At 41.8% G+C, this 14,648-nt stretch overlaps 1 long non-coding RNA gene across 1 annotated transcript in view; it reads left to right on the top strand.

Annotated features, from left to right (window-relative positions):
* The window catches only part of LOC102444385 (uncharacterized), a 45,647-nt gene that overhangs the window by 26,097 nt on the left and 4,902 nt on the right, over nucleotides 1–14,648 (top strand). The window contains exon 3 of the long non-coding RNA XR_001368522.4: nucleotides 9,374–9,533. This is a non-coding gene — a long non-coding RNA (uncharacterized LOC102444385). The remainder of the gene's footprint in view (nucleotides 1–9,373; nucleotides 9,534–14,648) is intronic.

Below are 14,648 nucleotides of genomic sequence, written 5' to 3'. Positions count from 1 at the left end.
TTTCCCCCTGTATATGTCTATGAAAGAGCTCTTAAAGTCTACTGCAGTGCATACTGGTGGCAGGTTACTTGGAAACAGAGATTGTATTCTTCAGCACTACTGCTATCGTGGGACATGTCAAAACAAAACATCAATTTTAATATCCGCTTCTGAAGTACTGTTACAATGCACATCAACACACTGTGTTAAATGTTGTCTAAAAGTGCTATACCAAAATTGTAAAATGTCCACAAAAGCATGTAACTTTTTGGGAATATGCGCATTTATATAACTGAGCATATTATTGATCACCTACCTATAGAATATAATTACAGCCAAAAATACCTTAAAAGAAGTGGGTTTTGCCCATGAAAGTTTGGCTACTATATTTATTGTTAGTCTCCAAGATGCTACGGGACTACTCGTGGATTTTTTAAAGATACAGACTAACACGGCGACCCTTCTGAGACTTAAAAGAATATTAATGTAGCAAAGTCATGCACACAAAATGTACGCAATGCCACAGTTAAGGGTGCCAGGGCACCTTAGGAATGGAGCATTGAAAGATCCAGATGCTGGGGAGTAGCAGGCCGGGGGGGAGTCTGGCAACTGAGTGACCGGGTGGAGGAAGAATGCCCGTGTTCATGTGCTATGCTCACAAACATTTGTAAAATATTTACATGAACTTAGTCTGAGTTTGTAAGGAATATTGACTCAAGGATTCAGTGCAAATGTTTCACGTAGAAGAGCTGTTACATGACTGGGAATGGACAGTAGTAGCCTTAAACAATGTCACACATAAATGGAACTTAACAATCAACAGCATTGTTGTGGTTGTTTTGCAGTAGGGCGTGTATCATCAACATAGCTCAGAGAACACCAGTGTTGCCCAGTTTTAACACTCCAATATCTATAACATGATACCATCTAGAGTGGCTATTTATACATCAATCTGAGGTATTTAACATTCAAATGCAGGTATTACATTTTCAGCAGTTTATCTTCCAGAGAGCTATGAGAGCAGCTCAATTTGTTCAAGTCACAAGGGGAATTTTTCCACAAATATTGGTGGTTTATATTCCAGTGGAATGTAACAGACTGCAAACTAGAACTGTCTGACACTTTTAATTTCCCCAAACAAACAAAATAGCCTAGGTTTCACTGCAAATTCAAATCTCAACTGTGAACCTTCCAAAAGAGGTCAGACTAGATCATCATAATTGTCTCTTTGGGTCTTAAAAATCTATGATTTACAGTCCGTCTCTGGTTTCCACATACTAACAATTTAAATGCTGTGGTTTTGACTAAGGTTTGGCGGGGAGTGAGGAGGGCTCAGATTTAAAACTGGGCTCAAAATTCAAGAGGCAGCACTGGCAGTGACCCAAAACCAAAGAAAAGTTTAATGGAAAACCGTGACAACTGAAACAACTGAGCGTCACAGCCTTTTGCACCCAATACACACACATGCCTAAGCACTGTGAGCCATTTCCTGACATAGCTGCATAAAGATTCTTCAGTAAGGGAGACACAGCCCTTGCAAGCCAATATTGCAAAACCACATTTTTTAGAGGCTTGGGTCTGTAGTCCATGTATCTGAAACCTCTAAAGTTCAGTGGAGGTTCAGGTAAAAGGTTCCTGTTTGGATTATTTCTAATGAAATGCCTAAAAATCAATGCTACGTGCATAGCTATAAGCCAAGACAGAATATAACCTCTACTGTCCCTTTTGAAGCCTATTTTTGCTAAAGTATATTGTGCTGATCTTTTGGGAAGGAAATTTAAAGATCAGCTTGTCACAGAGGTCAGGGGCTGCAGGGAAAAAGCATTTGCCAGCTGACCTTGACCTTGCTCTTAGAAGCAATGCCTCCTCCCTCCTCTTCTGGCAGTGCGTGGACTCAAATCGTACTTCCAATTCTCAAACAGCAGACAGGTAGAGATGAATTCTTATTTTAGTTTAATACTAACCTGGACCATAATTACCAATTAATTTTGTGAACCATTAATGAGACTCCAGCCACCAATCCATAGGAGTTTTGTCACAAGTGTATCTATAATGAGGGATTATAATTTTTTATAATCATCACTCAAGCAAGTGTCCGTGAAGCATTTGTTGCACCCAACTATATGCAATCTGAGTACAAGAGGCTGGGTCCTGAAAGCTGCCAAGTACCAATGACTCTTCTGATAACACTTGCTATTTTTTATTATGGGTGCCTGGGGGCCCTGCTAGACACTAGACAGGCATAGAGTAGCTGACAGTCACTGCCCCAAAGAATTTACAATCCAAACAGACACAAGGTGGGGCAGGGCTAGAACAAACAAAGTGAGAGGTGATGGTTTACAAGCAGCATGCCAGCACTATGCTTCTTTCATTCTTTGGAAAGTAATAGAGAGGTAGCTGTGTTAGTCTGATCTTCGTAAAACAAAAGGAAAAACACGCAGCACTTTAAAGACTAACAAGATAGTTTATTAGGAGATGAGCTTTCATAGGGCAGACCCACTTCTTCAGATCATATTCTGAAAGTGAATTGGCATGACCATATATAACAAGGAATACAGTGAAGAAAATAAACAAACGATGTACTGACAAATCAGATATTGGAACAGCAGGTGAGGGTGAGAGGGCAAGGAAGAGATAAGAGAGGAGGAAATAGCTTATTAAAAGTCAATACGGGCTCATCTAGATTACGGGGAAGATTCGAAAGAGGATATGCAAATTCCATGGGAATTTGCACATCTTCCGATCTCACTTTCAAAAGCAGAGCTTTCAAAGTAGAGCTTTTGAAAGTAAAAGTAGTCAAGATGCATTTTTTTCAGCAAGCCCCCCCTTTTTCGAAAAGCCGTGTGAACCTCATTTTTTGGGAAAAGCGCCTTTTCAAAAAAGGGGGGGATTGCCAAAAAAACCCGTGTCTTGACTACTTTCATTTTCGGAAGCTCCACTTTCAAAAGTGCAATCGGAAGAAGATATGCAAATTCCAGAAGAATTTGCATAACCTCTTTCATATCTTCCCCGTAGTCTAGATGAGCCCTAAGTGGTTAATCTGGAGTTACTACGACTATCAATAGGTGGGGAGGCTGGCTTTGTAATGTGTAAGGGAATTGGCATCTTTATTAAGGCCCATTCACAAAGTGTCAAATTTAAGCATGAATAAAAGTTCAGAAGTCTCTCTCTGTAATCTGGTGTTAAAGTCTCTTTGAAGTAAGATGCACATTGTCAGGTCTTTAAGGAAATGGCCAGTTAGATAAAATGTTGACTAACAGGTTTTTCAGTGTGAAGATATTTGATGTCTGATTTGTGGGCATTAATTCTTTAGTGAAGTGACTGAGCACTTTGTCCAATATACATCACAGAGGGACATTGCTGGCACATGATGGCATACATCACATTGCCAGATGTACAGGAATATGAGCCCTTGATCGTATAACTTACATGGTTAGGTCCAGTAACGGTGTGTCCAGAGTAAATATGTGGACAAAGTAGGCAACGGAGTTTGTTGCAAGGGAAAATTCCAGGGTTAGTATTAACATGGTATGTCCTGTGGTTGTTAGTAAGAATCTTCCTGAGGTTAGGTGGTTTTCTATAAGAGTATAGGTCTGCCGAAGGCATAAGGGATCTGTCGAAAAAAGCTTTCTTTCTCGACAGATCCCCCTCTAGACTGCCTCTTTTTGCCGATAAAGTGCTAAGTCGGCAAAATGCGGTGGTCATTTTTATGCAAATTAGGCATTGGATATTTAAATCCCTGCCTCATTTGCAATGTTGACCTGCCTAATCTGCATTCCTCTGTCGACAGAGGGATGCAGTCTAGACATACCCTCAGAGTATAGTATCCTGTTCCAGTATAGGTTCTAGGTTATTGATGATGCATTGGAGGGGTTTAAGTTGGGGGTTATAGTTAATGACAGGTAGTGTTCTATTGTTGGTTTTCTTGGGCCTATCTAGAAGTAGATGGTTTCTGGGTATGTCTCTGGCCCTTTTTTATTTCCCCTAGTGGGTCATTGAGTTTTACGAATGCTTAGTAGAGATCTTGAAGTTTTTTGTCTCTGTCAGTGGGATTAGAGCAGATGCGGTTGTATCTAAGGGCTTGGCTATAGATGATGGATCATATGTTGTGTCCTGGATGGAAGCTGGAGGCATGTAGGTAAGTGTAGCAGTCAGTAGGCTTTCTGTAGAGAAGTGGGTCTGAAGAAGTGGGTCTGCCCCACGAAAGCTCATCACCTATTAAACTATCTTGTTAGTCTTTAAAGTGCTATGTATTTTTTCCTTTCATTCTTTTGGGTGAGGTTTAATTTATCTGTGATCAGCTAGCTGGAGAGATAAAGGGTGAGGGACACAGCAGAGAGGGCAAAAGAGGAGCATGGGAAGGTAGGTAGAATGTGAGGAAGAGGCAGAGAGAGTGTGAGGGTGGGGACAGAAGGGAGTTGGCTCAATCAGCCAATCAGGACAAGGGAGAGACTGTCCACAGACAATTCTGCACTAAGTAGGAGATGACAGCACTAGTGCTCATGGCTCCTGTTGCAATCCCTGCTGAGGCTGCCTCTGGACCTACTCCTACTGGCTGAAGAGGCTGTGTCCTCCCTGGAATGGTGTTCTTCTCCAATCCACAGAGCTCAGGGGAATGGGTGCCACGTGGGTCCTAGTGCCCCCCAGAGGGGAAGAAGGTTACTTTTGCACATTGCTGGGACTGGAGTACTCTGGGGGTAGGGGCATTCCCAGCTGGGTCCCTGTTTTTCTCCCCCAGTATTTGCTAGAACTTCACCTTTTGTTTGCACCTGCCAGCTAATGTTGTTTTGGTGCCACATATAGGTAAGATCAGGACCTTTGTTGACATGTAGTGAGTGTTACAAAAGAGCATAACCAGTAGCCACTCATTGAAGAGGTGGTTCTAACAGGAGCGACACATCTATAGCAATTCAGATTTGGTCTGAGAGCAGCATTGTGGATGGTGCCATTAGCCACCCAGACTGTATTTGGAATTCAAACTGGTAGGGAAACTTGTTAATTAAAGGCCAGCGCACCCAGGAGTGAGTTATAAATATGATGGCATTTAGCAACTTAAGTTTATGGCAGCAGCAGGTCCACCCACAGTGAGTTCCCATCTGCTTTCAGGAGTGAATTGGCACCCAAGTTAAGTAGTGGATGGTCAGGTTTTTCATATGGCACAGGCTATGTTCCGTGATTCGCCAAGCACACTGGGCTTGGCCCAGCATATCGGCAGAACCCAACATTTCTTACGTGCCACAGACCATATTTCCTGAGTCATGAAATGGCTGATATTGATTGACGGAGCACACCATTTTGGGTGTGAGTATTTTGAGATCTAGCAAGGATCTTTTCGTGGGTCTGCTGCCTGTGATGATTCTCACTGGGCTAACAGTTTCTACTCATCTGGTCACTAAAAATACAATTTATCGTGCTGATGCTGGCTGCTCTTTCACATCTGGGATGAGACAGTGCATCAGGTTTCTTGGTGCAGTGTTCCATTACAAATGCATTGTTATTTTACAGGTCTCTGTATCCCATCATTCAAACAAGAATTAATGCACTTGCAACGTACATGCTAGGAGCCTGTTAAATGGATATTTTTCACTTCATGGCTTTTGAATTTCGAGCTTTGCTCACTGGTGACATTCAATATAACCTAAGAAAAGAACACACATGGGCACCAATTCTAAAAGTGCAACTCCAGAAACAGCAAACCCTGCACCTACTTATAAGAGGAGATGAAATGTAAGAAAAAACATTCAAAGAAGCCAGGAATTTATATATACAGTATATTCCTTGGAATAAAAGAACGTACAGCTGTGAGGTACTTTAATTTCCTGGCCAGTATGCGTCTCTGTGTAATTTGCATACAGGTTTGCACCAGCCTATGCTATATTTAGAGCTATGAAATACTTGCCTACAAAATAAGACCAGCACATTTGGGGTGAGTTTCCATTTCTGCTGGATACAACAAATCACTAGGTGCATATGGACTCATTAGCAAAAATATTTTTTGTGATCAAAACTTGCCTTCCTCAAACTTGAATATATAATATGGAAAGAATGTTGGACCCCCAAGTCCATTTAATATGCAAACTGAGAGCTTCACCTACTATGCTAACCTAAGGGAACACAGAACATGCCCACCTTTATGTTGTGGGCGAGCTGAAAAGTCAGTCTCAAGCATGCTGGGAGAATATAGGGGCACTAGCACAGCACTCAGGATACCTGGCTTCAGGACCAGCTCAGTTATCCAGGCAAGGGATATCACCTCACTCTGCTGCTGTTTTCCCTCAAAACCTTTTGTATGTGTCTTCTCTGTACTAAATTCTTTAGGGTAGGGACTGGCTCTTCCTAGCTGTGTACAGCACCTTGCACAATGGAGCCCCACCTGGGCTGGGGCTTCTAGCTGCTAATATAATATACAGGATAACTACAATGAAAAGATTGGAATGTGGCTCAGCTAAAATCCATTTTTCCACCATAGCACGTGGCAGATGAGAAAGAGGCCTTCAGGAAGCCTTGCTTGCCCAGCTAAAGTCTGAGATGAGGTTATGCTTCGCTCAGCAAAAATAGAGTGATGTGAAACTAGTAGGGTTGTCTGGTTTCTTGATGTGTTGTTGTTTTGCACAACTTTATACCAGCACATAATAAGTACACCCCTGAGAAATGGTCAATTATGATATGGAACTAGAATGTTGGCATGATTTCTGTAGAATTTTAGAATTGCTCATTGGCAGAGGGTGAATGCCCCGCCCCAGTGACTAATAATCATTAATAAACAACATAAAAGGAAAGTTAAAAATCCAGGTCTCTTTTGAATAGAACTTTGTATGTGTCTCTGCTGGATTTCTCTGGCTCACTCTAGCCTGGGAATGCCATCTATTCACAAGACACGACACAACACAACACCTAAATAACCTCACCGAGTCTGGATTCACTGTGTAAACTGAGAAAGACCAAGTTCTTGGGTCTGAGTCTCATCCAGTACAGCAATTCTCATGTCAATAATGTACTCTCTAACCCTAGGACTCAACATATTGACTTTGCACCAATGAGCACAGGAGTCCCTAAAGGACTACACTCTTATCTTGACGTACAAGAGGATTCCAAAGGATTTCTTTAAATAATTCCTTTTCTTTGGTGCTAGTGGGACGTGTGTGGGTGGTAAAGGGAGTGGAAGGAGGCAAGGGACAGATGGGGGAAGGTGGATAATGTGGATATTGTGTGTGGGTTCCAAATTTCATTTTTACCTCATAAAAATTGTGGAGAACAGTTTCATATCATGTCACGATGCAAAACCAGAACATTTTTGCTTTTACAGTCACCATGGAAACAATGATTATTGGAAATGATCTGTACTTGAGAGAACAGGTTTGCATTATCTCCAGACGACACACAAGCTGAAACACAAGTGCATGTTAAGCTGTGCTAGCTGGCAAAGCTTTCACAGTCAACATGTAAGGAAACTCACACAGAGCTCCAGCATCTGGACCAGCTTTAACCCACAGTGATCTGGAACTCATTGGAACGCACCTGTCCTAGCTGTGTCTGCTGTGAAGCAGCATGTGTACAAGTGACTAACTGACAAAGCTTTGACCATGGTTGAATATTTGTTTGACTCAACTAGAAGAATAAGTAATAGCCATTACTATGATTCAGTTTAAATTTATTAAAACCCTCCATAGAGGCATCTGTACAGCCACCAGTATTGTAGCAACTGACCAAGTGGTTGCAAAAAGGAAGCATTAATATGACTCTAATTTATCATTTCTATTAAGTGAAAAAAATATTGTTATTAAATTTTTGCAATCCTTTTTAAGCTAACATTATCTCTCTGGTTTCTTTTGTCTGTCTGTCCTTTATGTTAGACCCATATCTTTCTGTAAGCAAGTCCTTAAAGCAACAAACATTTAATAACACATTGTACTGAGCCCACGAGTTTCATTCCCATATAGATTTGCTTCAACCATTCCCCACCTGTCCCTTACACATCTGAACCATTTTGCTAGTGCTTAATCCTTTGAAATTCTACACAGTCGCTGGCCCACTCTTGTTCTCTTTCTAATTTGTCTGCAGCCTTGCCAACAAGAATCTGCAGAGGTTGTTCTTCCTTCCAGTTAACCTCACTACTGCAGGGTATTTTTTATTCGTAAAGGAACACTGGAAGGCAATCTAGGCCCAACATGTAAGTATTAATTAAAAGCAAACAACAAAAGCCCAGCAACTGCAGCTTGTCCATGTTGCACATACAGAATATTTGCTGTTCTCTTTTTCCTTCGTAAATGGAAACTCCAATAAAGCCCATGGTATTGATTTGTACCATGCTGGACTGAATGTTGTTTTTCATTTTAAGTTAATATTCTACTTTTTGCATTTACTAGAGATAATAGATTAATAACATTTGAGATCATGATCTTATACTGATTCTCTACTATCGCCTCCATCGGGATTTTCCCAAAATCTTTAAAAATTAATCAAACTAATGGATGTTACTAGAGTTCTCCTAGTTGAATAACACTCAAGTGTAACTTGTATGAATAATTCCAAAGACTGACTCCAGGTAATTGTTTACATGAACGAAGGACTGCAAATTACAGAGCTAATTGGCTTCATCAATATGCAAATATAATACTAGGCAATAAACAGATACTAGTTATAGCTGTACAAAGTATCATTGCAATTCATTTCAGCATCACAAAGAATCTTCCTTGAATTCATTTCAACTCTGAAAAGCCATTTGTGCTTGTTAATTATTCATGTGCGACTTCCAGTTGTTGCACTATGAGTTCGGTATAGAATTTGTCCCTCTAGTGGAGTGGGTGTCTGCATTGGTGGTGGCTGGCCACTTGCATATTGTGTGATTGCTGTTTATTGCTACTCCTATTTCCTCCTTTCTATCAACATTAACCTTCATCCAAAACTGTTTAAATCAACTGCCAGCATCTTGGCGACAAAGTTATAAAAGTGCAGGCATCCTTCTGATTTTAGCGGCAACCCTTCCTTTCCAAAGGGTAAAGCTCTCAAAAAGCAAAAAATGGCTCAGTTGCCTTCCCTTGTCCACTTGGCTCTCTTTAATTGGACTGAGTAAAGAGAGCAAAATTAGGAGCCAGGAAAGGGTGTGAGTGGGGAGAATGGAAGGGTACTGGGGAATTGATGATAATGCAAAGAATGTAAAAGGGCATGATTTAAATGTGGGAAGGGGGGGATAATTATATGGGAAAATGGAACAACAGAGAAAATCAGAACTACCTAACTGAAGAAAGGAATGTGCCATTCTGCCCCAAATTACAATGCGGGGGGGGGGGGGGGGGGGGGACGAGTGGAGCTGGTCTTGCATTTTTAAAAATGAAAATTTACATGTTATTTTTTGATTGATTGACTCCCTTGTTTTCATTATCCTTCCTGACAGCCTCCCTGGTCTGCAGATACAATCCCGTGCCATCGAACCATTGCTGGGGGACAGAGGGCAGCCGTTGTGGAAAAAGGAGGATCTGAGGTTTCTTAAAAGCAGATAGCCTGAAGGGCTGTGGAAAGACAAAGCAGCACCAAGAACTTGTAGTAATCAGCAGGTGGGGAGAAGGGGTAGAGGCTATGTATGTAAAGATCATCTGTGCCTTTGGAAAAATATATGGGGGGCTGAAGTCACACATTGCTCCTAGGAATTAAGGCCGTGTCCACACTCAGGGGTTCTTTCGAAAAAAGTAGCCTTTTTTCGAAAGAACTTCCCCTGCATCCAGACTCAAGCTGCGTTCTTTCGAAATTATTTCGAAAGAACGCGGCTTTTCTTTTGATGGCGGTAAACCTCGTTTCACGAGGAAGAACGCCTTCCTTCGAAAGTTCCTCTTTCGAAGGAAAGCGTTCTTCAATGTAAAGAGGCCGTCTTCGAAAGAGAGCATCCAGACTCGCTGGGTGCTCTCTTTCGAAAAAGCAGATTTCCTCTATCGAAAGATCCGCCTGCTGTCTAGACGCGATCTTTCGAAAGAGGCTCTTTCGAAAGATGCTTTCGAAAGAGCCTCTTTCGAAAGAAGCCTGCAGTCTAGACACAGCCTAAGAGACAGAGAGCAGTAGAAGGAGGCTGGGGACTGGGAAGAAATACAACTCTCCGTGCAGCCCCACCTTTTCCCAGACTCTTGCAATTGTAGGGGCAGAGAGCGATCCCTTAAGAATAAGAGAAATGTAGCAGACATTGTTCCATGCTATGCTTCTTTGCATATTATTGAACCAATATAAATGTTCCATGAACAATCCAGAAATCTAAAACGCTACATATTTCAAGAAACCTCCTGGTTATAAAGATCAGACCCAAACATTTTGCAGTATTGTAATGAACTGACTTCGACTCCATTGTGTCTTCAAATTGTTAACTCTATGAGGAAGGAACCTGTTGTTTCTGAGGTACAGTTTTGTCAATTGTGCACAGCTTTGTGCCCAAATGGCACTCTATAAACAATCACAAACAACAATGGTCTTTCTATGGGCATTTTGTACTCAGGGCTGTCAGAAGAATAAAGCACATGTAAGGGAAAGCAGGAGACAAACAAACAAACAAACCCTGATGAGAAAACAGTGGAGGGTGAATTCTACCACAGAGAAGCTATTCAGAAGCCATGTGCAGCACCTACAACAATAAGCTACAGCACCCTAATTTCTGCAGGCCGCATCTGACACCAAAGACAAAAAGTGCTATTAATAGTAACATTAAGAGTATTGCTGTTATAAGGGTATTGTATTGGCCAAGCATGTAACAGGTTCTAAAAAGAATTAGATAAGCTCATTGAGGATAGTTACCAGCTAGGATGGGCAGGGATGGTCCCTAACTTCTGTTTGCCAGAGCACCTGTTCTGTTCATTCCCTCTGCCAGGGTATGTCTACACTACAGAGGGTTTTTTTTCAGAAAAACACCTGTTTATCCTAACATGTAGAATAGTGATAGAAATGTAGCCGTGTTAGTCTGGGTATCCTAAAAAACTTCAATTACGTCTATACTGGAATTACATTCCTTTGAAAGAAAATTGAAAGAATAGAGGGGTTTTTCCGGCATTGGTAATCTTCTGTCTACCAGGAAGAAGCCTTTTTGTGATACAGCTCATTTGGAAAAAGGCGTGTGTGGATGGGGAAGAGGGAGTTCTTTCCGTAGAAGAGGAAAGAGGAAAAAGCACAGGTGCCCTAGTGGCCTCTCCGTCCATAGTAATCTCAGTTTAAATGCGAGATAGCAGCCATTCAGTATGGACGCTATCTTTTGTAAAAGCAGATCTCTTTTTTGATGTGCTTTGGCAGTGTGGACGTGCTCGTTTGGAAGAAGTTTTTTCGGAAGATCTCTTTCAGAAAAGCTTCTTCCAAAAGAAGCCTGCAGTCTAGTCGCAGCCCCAGTAGACAGGATGTTGTGACTGTGGATTTTCTAAGGCTGGATGGTATAGGTGTGCTGAGACTCACACAAACGTAAACAGAATATTCATTTGAAGAGTTAGCCTAAGACATGTGCCTTCCACTTCTAGCCATCTGGGTTCCATCAGCTCTCTGCAGCCACAACTCTCTCCCAGGACAAATGAAGCCCATTGCAGAAGCCAGCTCTTCCACTGAATTCCATCTGGGCCTGAATCACTCTGCCACCTTAAAGAGCCCCTCTAACTCTTGGACTTATTGATAGGACATGCCTCAGCTTCCCCCACTGTAAAATGTGGCTTGAAATACCTATCCAGTGCTTTGAGCTCTGCAGATGAAAAGCACACTGTAAACACAGGGGCTGTGTCTAGACTGGCAAGTTTTTCCGCAAAATCATTTGATTTTGCGGAAAAACTTGCCAGCTGTCTACACTGGCCGCTTGAATTTCCGGAAAAACACTGACAATCTCATGTAAGATCATCAGTGATTTTCCGGAAATACTATGCTGCTCTCGTTTGGGCAAAAGTCTTTTTCTGAAAGACTTTTGCGCAAAAGGGCCAGTGTAAACAGCACAGTAGTGTTTTCCGCAAAACAGCCCCGATTGTGAAAATGGCGATCGGGGCTTTTTTGCGGAAAACCACGTTTAGATTGGCCACGGACGCTTTTCTGCAAAAAGTGCTTTTGAGGAAAAGCATCCTGCTAATCTAGACGTGCTTTTCCACAAATGCTTTTAATGGAAAAGTTTTCTGTTAAAAGCATTTTCAGAAAATCATGCCAGTGTAGATGTAACCAGGGTGTTTTATTAGTGGGATTATGACTAATTGCTGAGCTAATTCAAAGAGGGGCCTTGCAAGACCTAGCAAAGAGATTAGGCCCTATTGGAACTAGGAAATAAGAGGAGGCCTGCTCTCCTTCATGTGAAGCAAGAAGGGCTGGTGAAAAGGAGGAAGAAGGATTTCTGTTGTCCTATGGAAGAGCTGGCAAAAAGAAAGGTCTTTGGTGTTTCCTCTTCTGGGGGCATTGGCCTCTCCAGTAAGGGGCTGCCATGGAGTGAAAGGTAGAAGGTTAGACTTAAACTCTTCCTCCTCAAAATATCAAAGGGTTGAAGTTCAAGACTGTGCCCCTTACTTAGTCAGTGTTCCTTTTCTCTCACTCCTTCTCAAGTCATGACACCCTCTCTTTCATACCACCCTCTACATCAGCATAGCCTAACTCCCTCCTACTGTAGTGGAAAATCTTCCTAAAGGCTGGAAAAAGAGATTTCTTTATGCCTTTAGACAGGGTACTGAAATGCCCTATTTGGTACAGTTTCTTTTATGCGTTCCTTTAACAACTTGGGGGGGGGGCTGATATTTCAGAGTATATGAGTACGGTGCTGGTCACACCTTCTTTTGAGAATGCCAAAGATCCAGAACTTTCTGGTTGTTTCCGAACTATTTAAATAAAGGATTTCTCTCACTCCCCTGCCCTCAACACCATCACAAGTGTGGGGTACAAATTCAACACATTATTAATTTGTCCATCCTTGCTTTTCTTCATGTGGACCTTTCTAGTAGTTTGAAACTAAGCATTACAGTCTGACTAGTTTAAGTGCCTCGCGATAGGAGGATGGATAAAAGGAACATCTCCTTAGCTTAGCCTAAGAATGGCTGTGCAGTAATTGCGCTACACCTGTTTGTGCATTTGATGTGTGTGCAGTTAAGTGGGATATCTCTGTATTGATAAAAGGTTTGCAGTTGTTTGCCCATAAATCCAACTTAAATCAAAGCATCTGCAGTATGTCTTCCTGAGTATTTCCGTCACACAAGTCCAAGCATAGTATCAGTTTAACATCTGATATAGTTCATTCCTCATCTGCATATTATACTCAGCAATTGCAAGATAATCAGCTTTATGCACCTACACAAGGTAGGAGCCATCTCTAATTTTTATTAGTCTTATAGTCTGTTCAAAACTTCATACTTTTCCTTGTAAGTGCTATCCAAAGAGCCAGTCAAAACCACATGCAGCTTCTTGACTTCTGGGATACACACTTTCCTTGTGTAGTCCCCTTACTAAAGGTACCTCTGCTTATTCTCTGGGAAGATCCTGTGTACTGCAATGTAGCTCCAGAGACTACCATTCCCATGAGCCCTAGAGGAACCCAGGAAGGAAGTGATTTTTTGTTTGGGTGCTGGGTCTCTCCATGTGTGTGGAGAGAGACTCTCAGCAGTCTGTGGACTCTTCCCTTTGTTTTTGGAAAAGAGGAGCCAGGCTACTGTGGAGGAGTTTTAGCCAGTCCAGGAGCTGTTATGTTGCAGCTACAGACTTGGATTCAGAGCCTTTGGGACTGGAATCAAGCAGGCTGCTTCTGATTGCCCTTTGGCTGTACCTGTGGCTAGAAGTACTACTCTGCACTCAGCACATAGAAGGAGACTAGAATCATCCACTCCAGCTGCAAAATCTTCAAGCGAGCCCACGCAAGCAAGAGTATGGTACTGAGAGTCCTGAGGAGTGCATACTCTGGTGTGTGATAAACAGGGGCAGTACAAATGCCAGATAGATACGTTCCTATTATTTCTGTGTACTTTGTTAATGTTATTCACTGTTAATCTGTTAAACTCTGTTTCCTTAAATTGTTAAGTAAAGGTTGTTCTTTCTACTGTAATCTATCAGATGTATACTATTTATGATTTGGAATTGTTCTGGAGCTAGATCCAGATTATTGCTGGAATAATTTTATCCCTGGAGGCTCTCAAGGCACACCATTAAGTGTGTACAGGGCCAGCCAGGTGGAGGCACTGCCATTATATGTTTTTTATGAGTAAGGGACAGCAGCAAGGAGGTGTATAGGGTTTCCCCAACTAAACAACATCACCACTGGGGTACTCAGGATCTCCTTTTATGTTAAAACCATCAGGCACCCAGGCACACCTGTGAGTGTGACCTGCTCCCACGTAACCTGGGGAGGAAAAAGTGGGTTACACTTGTACTTCTGTTAACATGTTACTAAGACTGTTGTACAATAATTCATTGGATTCATTAGTTAAAAATCTAGAGAGTATGTTGAGTGTCTGATGCATCATTTAATGGAGCCCTACCTGCATTACTTGATAATCTAGTTGGGTTTTAGATCTCTATCTTCTATGATACCATAGAGATTGGATGTGCTATCACGTGGCTAGTAACATGGAGGCTATTCAAAGAAGGAAAGATGAAAGCTAAACTCATTTGGGGGTGAGAGATGTAAATGTGTCAAGAAATAAACCCAAATTACTGTGCCTAGATTGAAAGTGGAAAACAAAAAATTTGTATGAAAAGAT

Source organism: Pelodiscus sinensis, chromosome 1 (assembly GCF_052426305.1).
Source record: "Pelodiscus sinensis isolate ZL-2025 chromosome 1, ASM5242630v1, whole genome shotgun sequence".
NCBI lineage: Eukaryota > Metazoa > Chordata > Testudines > Trionychidae > Pelodiscus > Pelodiscus sinensis.
This window is presented reverse-complemented; position numbering and strand designations above follow the sequence as displayed.